Source organism: Schistocerca piceifrons, chromosome X (genome assembly GCF_021461385.2).
Source record: "Schistocerca piceifrons isolate TAMUIC-IGC-003096 chromosome X, iqSchPice1.1, whole genome shotgun sequence".
Lineage (NCBI taxonomy): Eukaryota > Metazoa > Arthropoda > Insecta > Orthoptera > Acrididae > Schistocerca > Schistocerca piceifrons.
Window position 1 is genome coordinate 493,369,752 of NC_060149.1, and position 12,574 is coordinate 493,382,325.

Below are 12,574 nucleotides of genomic sequence, written 5' to 3' on the forward strand. Positions count from 1 at the left end.
ACGGAACTGGTGGGTAATACGGAACGCCGTGCTGGATCCCAACGGCCTCTTATCACTAGCAGTCGAGATGACAGGCATCTTATCGCCATGGCTGTCACGGATCGTGCAGCCACGTCTCGATCCCTGAGTTAACAGATAGGGACGTTTGCAGGACAACAAGCATCTCCACGAACAGTTCGACGATGTTTGCAGTAGCATGGACTATTAGCTCGGAGACCATGGCTGTGGTTACCCTTGACGTTGCATCACAAACAGGAGCGCCTGCGATGGTGTACTCAACGACGAACCTGGGTGCACGAATGGCAAAACGTCATTTTTTCGGATGAATCCAGGTTCTGTTTACAGCATCATGATGGTCGCATCCGTGTTTGGCGACATCGCGATGAACGCACATTGGAAGCGTGTATCCGTCATCGCCATACTGGCGTATCACCCGGCGTGATGGTATGGGGTGCCATTGGCTACGCGTCTCGGTCACCTCTAGTTCGCATTGACGGCACTTTGAACAGTGGACGTTACATTTCAGATGTGTTACGACCCGTGGTTCCACCCTTCATTCGATCCCTGAGAAACCCTACGTTGCAGGTCCTGTACGGGCCTTTCTGAATACAGAAAATGTTCGACTGCTGCCCTGGGCAGTACATTCTTCAGATCTCTCACCAACTGAAAACGTCAGGTCAATGGTGGCCGAGCAACTGGCTCGTCACAATACCCCTGTCACTACTCTTGATGAACTGTGGTATCGTGTTGAAGCTGCATGGGCAGCTGTACCTGTACACGCCATCCAAGCTCTGTTTAACTCAATGCCCAGGCGTATCACGGCCGTTATTACGGCCAAAGGTAGTTGATCTGGGTACTGATCTCAGGATGTATGCAACCCAATTGCGTGAAAATGTAATTACATGTCAGTTCTAGTATAATATATTTGTCCAATGAATACCCGGTTATCATCTGCATTTCTTCTTGGTGTAGCAATTTTAATGGCGAGTAGTGTATCTCGTGACGTTTCGGGAAGTGTCATGCTGCCCATCTTCTGGCGAAGTGTCGAGATTCGCGGAGAGCGGGCTATTTGTATGCGCGGTCGCCCCCCTCCACTAGACTTCGGGTGGCTGCGTTGGACCATCGGCGTGCGCGCGGAGGTGGGGATGCCAGTCACCTATGGTGGCCGCGTTCGGTTCTCGGTGTAAGCATTCTGTCTGCGTCCACTGCGGAGGACGTTGAGCGGCGCGCTCCCGACGGATTGCCGCTATCGCAGGGTTCTATGCTGCTCTGAGTTGGTATCCCTTCTCTCTGTTGACCAGATTGTCTTGAATCTTTATTTCTATGGATTCTTTGATAACGCTTTCCCAGAAGCTGTAGCTCGGCACCAGTACCTTCGTGTTTTCGAAGTGGAAGGTGTGTTCTTCATTTATGCTGTGTTCTGCTACGGCTGATTTTTCTGTGTGACCTAGTAGCACACATCTGATACGTTCTTCGCAGCGTTTACATATACAGCACTGTGTTTCCCCAATTTATTGTTTTCCGCATTCGCAAGGTATGCTGTATACTCCTGGTGTATTAAGGTTCATCGCGTTTTTGACGGAACCTAGGAGCTCCCTCGTCTTCGGTGGTGGTCGGCGAACGGTTTTGATATTGTATTTGCCCATAAGTCGTGCAATTTTGGCCGAGAGCGGACCCACGGACGGAAGGAACGCGAGTCGTTTGTCTTATTTTTCTTCTTCATCATCTTCTTCTGGGGTTCTCACTGCTTCCTTCTTCCTTTTAAGCGCCCTGTTGATCTGCGTTTCACTGTAGCCATTTTGTTGGAAGACTTCCCTCAGGTATTGCAGCTCGGATGGTAGGCTGTCTTTGTCGCAGACGGGGCGCGCCCTGTGTACCTAGGTGGTCAGTACTGTTTGTCTGTGTGTTGAATGGTGGCAGATTGTTGCATGAAGGTATAGGCCTGTCTGTGTCTTCTTCCTATGTACTGCATGGCCTAGTGAACCATCTGCCTTCCTCTTAATTAAAATATCAAGGAAGGGGAGGCATCCATTTTCCTCCATTACCATTGTAAATTTGATATTCGGATGGCTGCTGTTGAGGTGTTCCAAAAATTCATCTAGCGCCTGTTTTCCATGTCCCCACTCGACATAAGTGTCGTCGACGTAGTGGAAGAAGTGCTTTGGTTTCTGTCTGGCAGTTTGAAGGGCCACCTCCTCGAAATAATTCATACAGAGATTTGCAATCGCAGGAGCCAATGGGGAGTCCATGGCCACACCGTCGATCTGCTCGAAGAATTCCTCTTCCACTGAAAGTAGGTGATTGTAACACGCACTAACCGCTGTAGTTTTCAGCTGACGTTTCATATTGTTTCTAGTAAAATATTTCAGTAAAATTTTAATTCAATGTTTTAACTTCGTAGACTGTTCCAGAGCGTATAGAATTTTTATTTTTAACTTATAAATTGTGTGAGGTTTTGTTGGTATTGGTATTAGTTGTTGTTTAGCAGTATTAATAAAAGCTGTTGCTTTCTTAGTGCAGAGAGAATTTCGAGACCACTATTGTTGTTTCTATAAATAGTTCTACTGATATAATTGATCTTAGGTAACGTAGACGTTTAGTTTTTTTCAGTAACTGTAAAATTTTACCATCTACATCTGCATTTATACTCCGCAAACAACCCAAAAGTGTGAGACGGAGGGCACTTTACGTGCCACTGTCGTTACCTCCCTTTCCTATTCCAGTCGCGTATGGTTCGCGGGAAGAACGACTGCCGGAAAGCCTCCGTGCGCGCTCGAATCTCTCTAATTTTAAATTCGTGATCTCCTCTGTAGGTATAAGAACGGGAAAGCAATATATTCGATACTCCATCCAGAAACGCACCCTCTCGAAACCTGGACAGCAAGCTACACCGCGATGCAGAGCGCCTCTCTTGCAGAGTCTGCACTTGAGTTAGCTAAACATCTCCGTAACGCTATCACGCTTACCAAATAACCCTGTGACGAAACGCACCGCTCTTCTTTGGATCTTCTCTATCTCCTCTGTCAACCCGACTTGGTACGGATCCCACAATGATGAGCAATACTCAAATATAGGTCGAACGAGTGTTTTGTAAGCCACCTCCTTTGTTGATGGACTACATTTTCTAAAGACTCTCCCAATGAATCTCAACCTGGCACCTGCCTTACCAACAATTAATTTTATATGATCATTCCACTTCAAATCATTCCGTACGCATACTCCCAGATATTTTACAGAAGTAACTGCTACCAGTGTTTGTTCTGCTATCATATAATCATACAATAACGTTCCTCCCTTGTTTTATATTCCTACTTACTTCCATATTCAGGGATGCTGCAACGGCCTTATGATCACTGATTCCCTTTTCTGCGCTTACAGAGTCGAAAAGTTCGGGTGTGTTTGTTATCAACAGGTCCAAGATGTTATCTCCATTTTCGGATAGTGCACTCAGCATAATGTCACTCGATTCTCTGTCCCTACCATCCGTCCTGAACATCTGAGTGTCCCAGTCTATATCTGGTAAATTGAAACCTCCACCTAAGACTATAAAATGCTGAGGAAATTTATGTATTCCAGATTTTATCTCAGTTGTTCTGCCACTAATGCTGCTGAGTCGGGAGGTCGGTAAAAGGAGCCAATTATTAACCTAGGTCGGTTGCTGAGTATAACCTCCACCCATAATAATTCACAAGAACTATCCACTTCTATTTCACTACAGAATAAACTACCACTAACAGCGAAAAACACGCCACCACCGGTTAAATGCCGTCTATCCTTTCTAAACACCGTCTGTGCCTTTGTACAAATTTTGGCAGAATTTATCTCTGGCTTCAGCCAGCTTTCCGTACCTGTAACGATTTCAGCTTCGGTGCTTTCTATCAGCGCTTGAAGTTCCGGTACTTTACCAACGCAGGTTCGACAGTTTACGATTACAATACCGATTTCTGCTTGGTCCCCGCATGTCCTGACTTTGCACCGCACCCTTTGAGGCTGTTGCTCTTTCTGTACTTGTCTGAGGCCATCTAACCTAAAAAACCGCCTAGTCGACGCTACACAACCCCTGTTACCCGTTAGCCGCCTGCTGTGTGTAGTGGACTCCTGACCCATCCAGCGGAACCCGAAACCCCACCACCCTATGGCGCAAGTCGAGGAATCTGCAGGGCGTTTAGAACCGCACGGCCACACCGGCCGGCTCTTTCTATGTATTCGAAATACATTACATTTGTCTATGTTAAGGGTCAGTTGCCACTCCTAGCACCAAGTGCCTATCCGCTGCAGATCTTCCTGCATTTCGCTGCAATTTTCTAATGCTGCAACTTCTCTGTATACTACAGCATCATCCGCGAAAAGCTGCATGGAACTTCCGACACTATCCACTAGGTCATTTATATATATTGTGAAAAGCAATGGTCCCATAACACTCCCCTGCGTGTGGGATTTATCGTAGGTTTGTGAGTAGTGGGTTAGGGTGTGTGATTTGGTCAAAGTATTTCCATTGGGGAGAATGCAGTGGGAAAGCCCGTGGGCATTCTAGCGATATCCTCTCCTGGGAATGCAGACTCTGTAGTAGAAATAAGTTCATAGAGGAGCAGGAGCGTAAGATCTGTGTCCTTCAGGTGCAGTTACAATACGCAAAACAGGAACCAGGTAGTCTGAGGAGGGTGAAGGGTGCTGGGGAATGGGAAGTGGCAGTAGGCAAGAAGGCAGCTAGGAGGAGGGGATGGTCAGACAATTTTACTTTGCATATATGTAATAGATTTGATCAACTGTCAGAGATGAGTGGAGAGGAGCATCTTTTAGCTGTAGGTGTAGGAAACATGCAGCAGTCCTCAGTAGTTAGGAGGCCTAAGTCAGTTGCCAAGTCTAATATAAAGAAGAAGGTTCAGCTGTTTGGTAGTTCGTATGGTAGAGGTGTGGGCTAGCAGTTGCAGGAAGTAATGGGGTGTGAGTACCAGGTCACCACTATTGTGAAGCCTAGTGCAGGGTTGGCTCATGTGACTGAGAGCATAGGGGAGTAATGCAGGAATTTTACGAAAGAGTATAAGATAGTGACTGTGGGTGGAGCAGGGAATAGTCTTGATACGGACATGGAATATGATGTAGGTGGTGACCTGGTAAAGATAGCTACTCAAACTGGTGGCACTAATGTGCATTTCGTGCTACTGTTTGAGTGTCATAATAGGCCTCATCTCAGTGCGGCTGTTAGGGGTGTTACCATGGGGCTGGAGAAGGCACTGGTGGCGTAGGGCATGGGACACATTGCAGTGGTGCCAGTTGAGTCTGTCAATAGATAGGGTATCAGAAATTAGTTATATGTGGTGACTTAAATATTAATTTTTTATATGATTGTTGAAGAAAAAGGATGTTGGAAGATCTCCTAAACTCATATACACACCGTGTTTTTTTTTTTTTTTTTCAACTAAGGTGCAGGGAACAGTAGCACAGCCATAGACAATATTTTTATTTATTCTTCATTACTAGAAGGGCATTGTGTTAATAAAAGGGTGAATGGCCTTTCAGACCATGATGCACAAATTTTAACGCTAAAAGGCTTTTGTACTCAAACAAATGTCACATATAATTACAAACTATGTAGGAAAGCTAATGCAATGGCAATATAGAGTTTTTTAAACCTCGTTGAGGAACAAGAGTGGCAGCATATTTATAGTGCCGATAACATAGATGACAATTATAATGCTTTCCTTAACACATTTCTCATGCTCTTTGAGAGTTGCTTTCCATTAGAACGTTCTAAACGGCGTACTAGCAGTAAAAGGCAGCCTGGGTAGCTGACTAGTGGAATAAGGATAACGCATAAAACAAAGCGGTAATTATATCAGAATGTTAGCAGTAGTCACAATCAAGCTACAGTAGCATATTACAAACAGTACTGTAAGGTGCTTAAAAATGTTATTAAGAAGCAAAGAGTATTTGGTACGCAAATGGAATAGCTAATTCACAGAACAAAATTGAAACCATATGGTGAGTTGGGAAGGAAGTGTCTGGTCAGCAGCACAAGGTCGACGATATGAAGTCAGTTCGTAGTAAAAATATTTCTGTTACTGATAAATCAGATATCTGTACAGTATTTAACAATCATTTTAGTTTCTACAGGGAATCATATAACTCCCTTGGAAAATACCTTTCTGAGACTGATGTCTGAAATACTCCTCTGTGGAACTGACAAGGGGGAGACTGAGTCAATAATTAAATCACTGAAGACTAAGGACTATCATGGATATGATTGAGTGAATAGCAGATAGTTAAAGTACTGTGCTGCACATGTTAGACCTGTACTTATCCATATTTGTAGTTTTTCCTTTAAGAATGGCCAGTTTCTTCAACGGTTGAAGTACTTAGTGGTAAAACGGCTTTATAAAAAGGGAAAAAGTGACAATGTATTCAATTTTAGACGTATTTCTGTTGTGGGTTGGCAGGAGAGCCAACACCGTGATTATTAGAGGAAGCCGAAAGGCACGCGTTTTAGCTCACGCAGGCTGGCGTGAGGTCTGGAACAGGAAATTAGAATTTAGAAAAACGGACGTAGCTGGTGGAATACTTAACTTTAATCCATTAATGATGAGCGTCGCTCTTGACTGTACATGATTCAGTATCAATAGTAACTGGTAATGGCGCCTTGCTAGGTCGTAGCAAATGACGTAGCTGAAGGCTATGCTCACTATCATCTCGGCAAATGAGAGCGTATTTTGTCAGTGAACCATCGCTAGCAAAGTCGGTTGTACAACTGGGGCGGGTGCTAGGAAGTCTCTCTAGACCTGCCGTGTGGCGGCGCTCGGTCTGCAATCACTGACAGTGGCGACTCGCGGGTCCGACGTATACTAACGGACCGCGGCCGATTTAAAGGCTACCACCTAGCAAGTGTGGTGTCTGGCGGTGACACCACAATTTCTATGCCATCAGTGTCTGCTAAAGTTATTGAAAAGGCTGTGTATGTAAGTACAATTGATCATTTTATATCACTTAATTTGCTATCAAATGTACAGTTCGGCTTTAGAAGTCGTTTGACAATTGAAAATGCTATACTCTCTTTTCTCTGTATGGTACTGGATCGATTAAACAAAAGGTTTCGAACGCTAGGCATGTTCTTTGATTTAACTAAGGCGTTTGATTGTGTTGATGACAAAATACTGCTCCAGAAGTTTGACCATTACAGAATACGGGGAGTAGCTCACAATTGGTTGACCTCTTAATTTAACAACAGACAGCAAAAGGTCATTATTCACAGTGTTGAGAAAGTCTATGATGTTGGGTCTGAGTGGGTGCAGTCAAATGTGGGGGGGGGGGGGGGGAGGTGGTGGGGGCTGTGTGCCCGTGGAATCAGTGTTGGGGCCACACCTATTCCTTATTTATACAAGTGATATGCCCTCTATTATTACGGGTAATTCTAAAATATTTCTGTTTGCTGATGACACTAGCTTGGTAGTAGGGGAGGTCGTGTGCAATATAGGCTCTGTTTCTAATAGTTCTGTTCATGACGTAAGTTCATGGCTTGTAGAAAATAAACTAACGCTAAATCACGGTAAGACTCAGTTTCTAATACACAATTCACCAAAACCCGACGTTTTAATTTAACAGAATGGGTGTATGGTTAGTGAAACTGAACAATTCAGATTTATAGTGTTCAGATTGATAGTAACTTGTCGTGGAAATCCCACGTTCAGGATCTTGTTCAAAGACTTAATGAAGCCATTTTTACTATTCGAACGGTACCTGAAGAAAGCGATCGTTCGACACGAAAATCATTCTACTTTGCTTATTTTCATTCAATTATGTCGTATGGTATTATATTTTGGGGTAGCTTTACCCATTCTAAAAGGATATTTTTCGCTCAGAAACGGGCAGTTTGGGCAGTAAGTGGAGTACGTTCGCGAACCTCTTGTTGACCCCTGTTCACTAGTCTGGGTATTTTGACATTGTCCTCTTTGTATATATATTCTTTACTGTCGTTTCTTCTTAACAATATCAGCTTATTACTAAGAATTAGCAGCTTTCTCTCAGTTAATACTCAACGAACATCCAGTCTGCATTAGGATCGCACTTCCACAACTCTTTGGCAGAAAGGTGTGTAGTATACTGCTGCAATCATTTTCAATTAGCTACCACAAAAATTCCAAAATCTTAGTGGTAATCCATGCACTTTCAAATCAAATCTGAAGAGTTTCCTCATTTGTCACTCCTTCTATTCTGTTGAGGTGTTCCTTGAAAAATTATGCTTATTCTTACATTATTATGTTGACTGAGTTTACTTTAGCATACAGCTTGGCTTTTTTGGGTTCATAAACATTTTATTGTATGTTATTACTTTTATGTTGCAATTTCATGTACTGACTCGTTCCATGACTTTGGAGATTCAAAATGGTTCAAATGGCTCTGAGCACTATGGGACTTAACACCTAAGGTCATCAGTCCCCTAGAACTTAGAACTACTTAAACCTAACTAACCTAAGGACATCACACACATCCATGCCCAAGGCAGGATTTGAACCTGCAACCGTAGCAGTCTCGCGGTTCCGCACTGAAGCGCCTAGAACCGCACGGCCACCGCGGCCGGCCTTTGGAGATTTGCTCCTCAATTAGGTCCTACTGAATTAGACGTGTAAATAAATAAATAAACAGATAGGTCATGCTGCATAGATTGTATTCACTCCACTGTTACTCTGATCATTATCAGCACCCATGAAATGTCCATATGACATGTCTGCTAATAGTGATGAGTGGATCAGATTTCCTCATCTGTATACCAATGACATCACTGGTACGTTTCTGAAACATTTTGTGTGCGTATGTGTGCGTGTGCGAGAGAGAGTGTATGCTTTTTCCCTATCGCTATTGAATGATGTGCGCAGGAGATGGATTAACATATTACAACTGAGCGCAGTCCATTGGCTGCAGATCTATGCAAGTAACATGATCCTCTCTCTTCACAAATTATATACTCTAAGGCAAAAAAAAAAAAAAAAAAAACGACGCCCCATGAAGGAATTATCAGATTGGGACGGAAATCGTTAGACGTGATGTACATATACATACAAGCGAATGATTACAACTTCACAAATGACAAGTTCAAGAGAAAGAGCTACACAAATTGAGCAAGCGAAGGCAATAACACATTGGGGAACCTGTCCAATTGTTACGTTACATCGTCAAAATCCTTAGGTGGTTGGACGGCCCTGTTAATAATGCTACAAACATTGTCAATTGGGGAGGGATCCAGAGACCTTGTTTGACAAAGCAGGGTTTGACAAACACGAAGCCGAACGGTAGGAACTCTCTCCGTGTACCATTGGGCATTTCCATGCTGGAGTGTAAGCCCAAGATGACTTACCATAAAAGGCAACAAAACGGAGCGTAGAATATCGCTGACGGAACGCTGTGTTGTAAGGGTGCCGTGGATGGCAACCAAAGGGGCCCTGTTACGAATAGAAATGGCACCCAGGCCATCACTCGTTGTCTGTTCCTATCACATTGCTGTCCTGGGCCTGTCATTGCCTGGATTGGAACTATCTTCAGTAATGTGCCCCACTTCGAACTGAATCCCGTTGACCAGGGAAAACATATATGGAGACGCCCCAGACAGTGGTGGAATACCAACCGGAATGTCGCCCGCCATAAGGCTCGATAACGGGGAGTGATAGTCCGGGGTGCCATTTCTTTTCATGGTAGGACCCATTTGGTTGTTATCCGCGGTACCCGTACAACATAGTGTTACGTCAACGATTTTCTACGCCCCCTTTTGTTGGCCTTCATGGATAGCAATCCTAGAATTACATTTCAGCAAGATAGATTTCGCCCCCAGACAGTGAAAGTTTCTATCGCTTTTTCTCTTGCTTGCCAAAACCTACACTGGCCAGCAACGTCGCCCGATCTGTCCAGAATTGAGAATGGTTGGAGAATTATAAACTGAGCTCTCCTACCAGCTCCGGATTTTGACGATCTAAGGCGCAAATCGGACATAATTTTTGCATAATGTCTCTCAGGAGAACATCCAAAAGCTCCGTCAGTGCCAAACCGAGTAACTGCTTGCGTAAGGGTCAGAAGTGGACCAACGCGTTATTGACTTGCTCCTTCTTGAATAAGTCATCCAGTATATTTGAATTTGTAATCATTTGTTTGTAGGTGCATGTGTATTACATCCACCGATTTCCGTCCCATTTGGATAATTCCTTCGTGGTGTATCGTTTTTATCTGTGTTAAGCTTTCAAAATCAATGCCGTCAAAAGATACGGCCATACATGCCACATATTTTGATGCTCGCAAGGTCACTCAACGGAATCTATACACCCGGAATAAGTGCTTGCATAACAGCGGGAGGTGGACCAACGCGTTATTGAATTGCTCAGTTTGTTAAGCTGTCTCTCCTGAATTTATACATTTCGGTCCTGGTGTTGTAGATGTAGCAGTAAAGCGCTTGCCAGAAACCGAAAGACGGAAGGATCAAATCCCGGTTGGACTACGGAATTGTCAGCCTTCGTTTTAGCCTAGCCTTCACCTCTCAACGATATAAGGTGTCACCAGTAGTAACATGTGGTACGGATTCGACATTAAACTGCAGGTCCCCTTCACCTGGTTGGATAACGAGGGTAAGTTATGGACTGACAAGTCACGGAAGTGGCGCCCATAGATAGACCCACCTCAGGCCACTGAGCCACACGAATTAATAATAATTATTATCAATATACATAATTAATCGTTAATAAACAAACTCTATTGTCGATTATCGTTTTCGGTGGACGTGGTTACCACCTTCAGATCTATGATTGCATGCATACCATGTGAAATTTTACAGCGATAAAAATAGCAGTAACATCGTAATAGAAAAACCATGTTACAACGTATTTCTATAACAAATTGTTATATGTGTACTATAGCAGCTGAACAAGTACCCTTTCTAAAGCATTGTCAAGTAGGTGAGGGACGAGATGAAGACTTCATCGGCAATTCAATGTTAAAATCAGAATATACAGAGTAATTTGCCAAATGCTCATGCCCCACACCACACAAATTGGCTGGGAGGTGATGGCAGGTACTGGCCGGAAAATTCACAACTGGCACCGACAGTCATCGCTGGTGTATTCATGTACTTCTCACTTGAAATTATTTATGTATTTTAATTACAGCACGATTACTGTTGCGTGTCGATACAGGATACCTAAAATTACTGTAAAATAGCTATTAAATATTTGCCAAAATTGTTTCTTTTTATGTTCACTTGCACAAGTGCGCCTATGTAGAAACTGCTTTAAGACTTGGTGCAATTTCCACAGACTGATAGATAATAAATTGCTGTATGGCAATATTTTGTAATTCATGAAAATCTACTGACATTATTATCAACTTACTGGAATTATAAAAATTATAAAAACAGGGAGAAGTAGCGTTACAAAGTGACCTTTCACTGTGCAAGCTACAGAATTAAGTTCGTATTAAGCTCGATCATAGCGAGTCCTATTCGCATATGTCTTGGTTTTTCTTTTTCTCCTTTTTTTAATTGGGGCTAACACAGTAGGATACACAAGTAAGTGTAAATATGCACGCAATTATGTAGCGAAATCAAGTAGTGGTGATGCCGATGTATAATGAATACTGTGTACTGAAGCAAAACGGTTATCGAAATAAGTTGCAATGACTTCCTCTGAAGTGTTCTGATAGTAAAGTTCTCTTTTTTCGTTTTTTAAAAAAAAAACCCTTATACATAAGGCCACCACCGTAAATACTGCACATTTGGTTGGTTGTGGGGAAGGGACCAAACAGCGAGGTCATCGGTCCCATCGGATTAAGGAAGGATGGTGAAGGAAGTCGGCCGTGCCGTTTTAAAGGAAACATTCCGGCGTTTGCCTGAAGCGATTTACGGAAATCACGGAAAACCTAAATCAGGATGGCCTGACGCGGGTTTGAACCGTCGTCCTGCCGAATGAGAGTCAAGTGTGATAACCATTGCGCCACCTCACTTGGTGCACACTGGATGGCTGACCAAGCACATATCACGTTCCTGAATGCTGAATGTAGATTCCTGAAAGTGAATGTACTGTGTGCTATTCCCGTTGTTGTATATTTTGACCATTCTTGGATAGTCCGCAACATATATTGTATGACAATCCAGTAACACTGGATGCATTTGAGCGCTGAACGATGCAGTTATTTGTGCTAAATTGTGACATAATTCATCCAACACTACTTTCATTTGACTAAATTGTGGATAAAAGTTGTTGTGTGACCTGCTCTGATATATGAAGTGGCTAGTGTACTTGGGGAGAAATAACAATAAATGAAAACACATATACCTATAAAATAATAATGGTGAGAGAGTGTGGTGGTAAGGACACTTAAGTTCCATTGTGCGAGTCATTTCCTTTTTTATTGTTCGGTCTTGAGGTAGTGGCTAATCCCTGGTGATGCTTCATGATGATGATCAACCTTTCACTATGAAATACAGAGAACGAGTGATTGTTAGCATGCCTGGACGAGTGGTGGGGGTAATTGACAGCAGTACCAAGGAAACTGAATAGCTATTCTTTTGTAGTGGGGGGAAAACTCATGTGTAATCACTTTACGT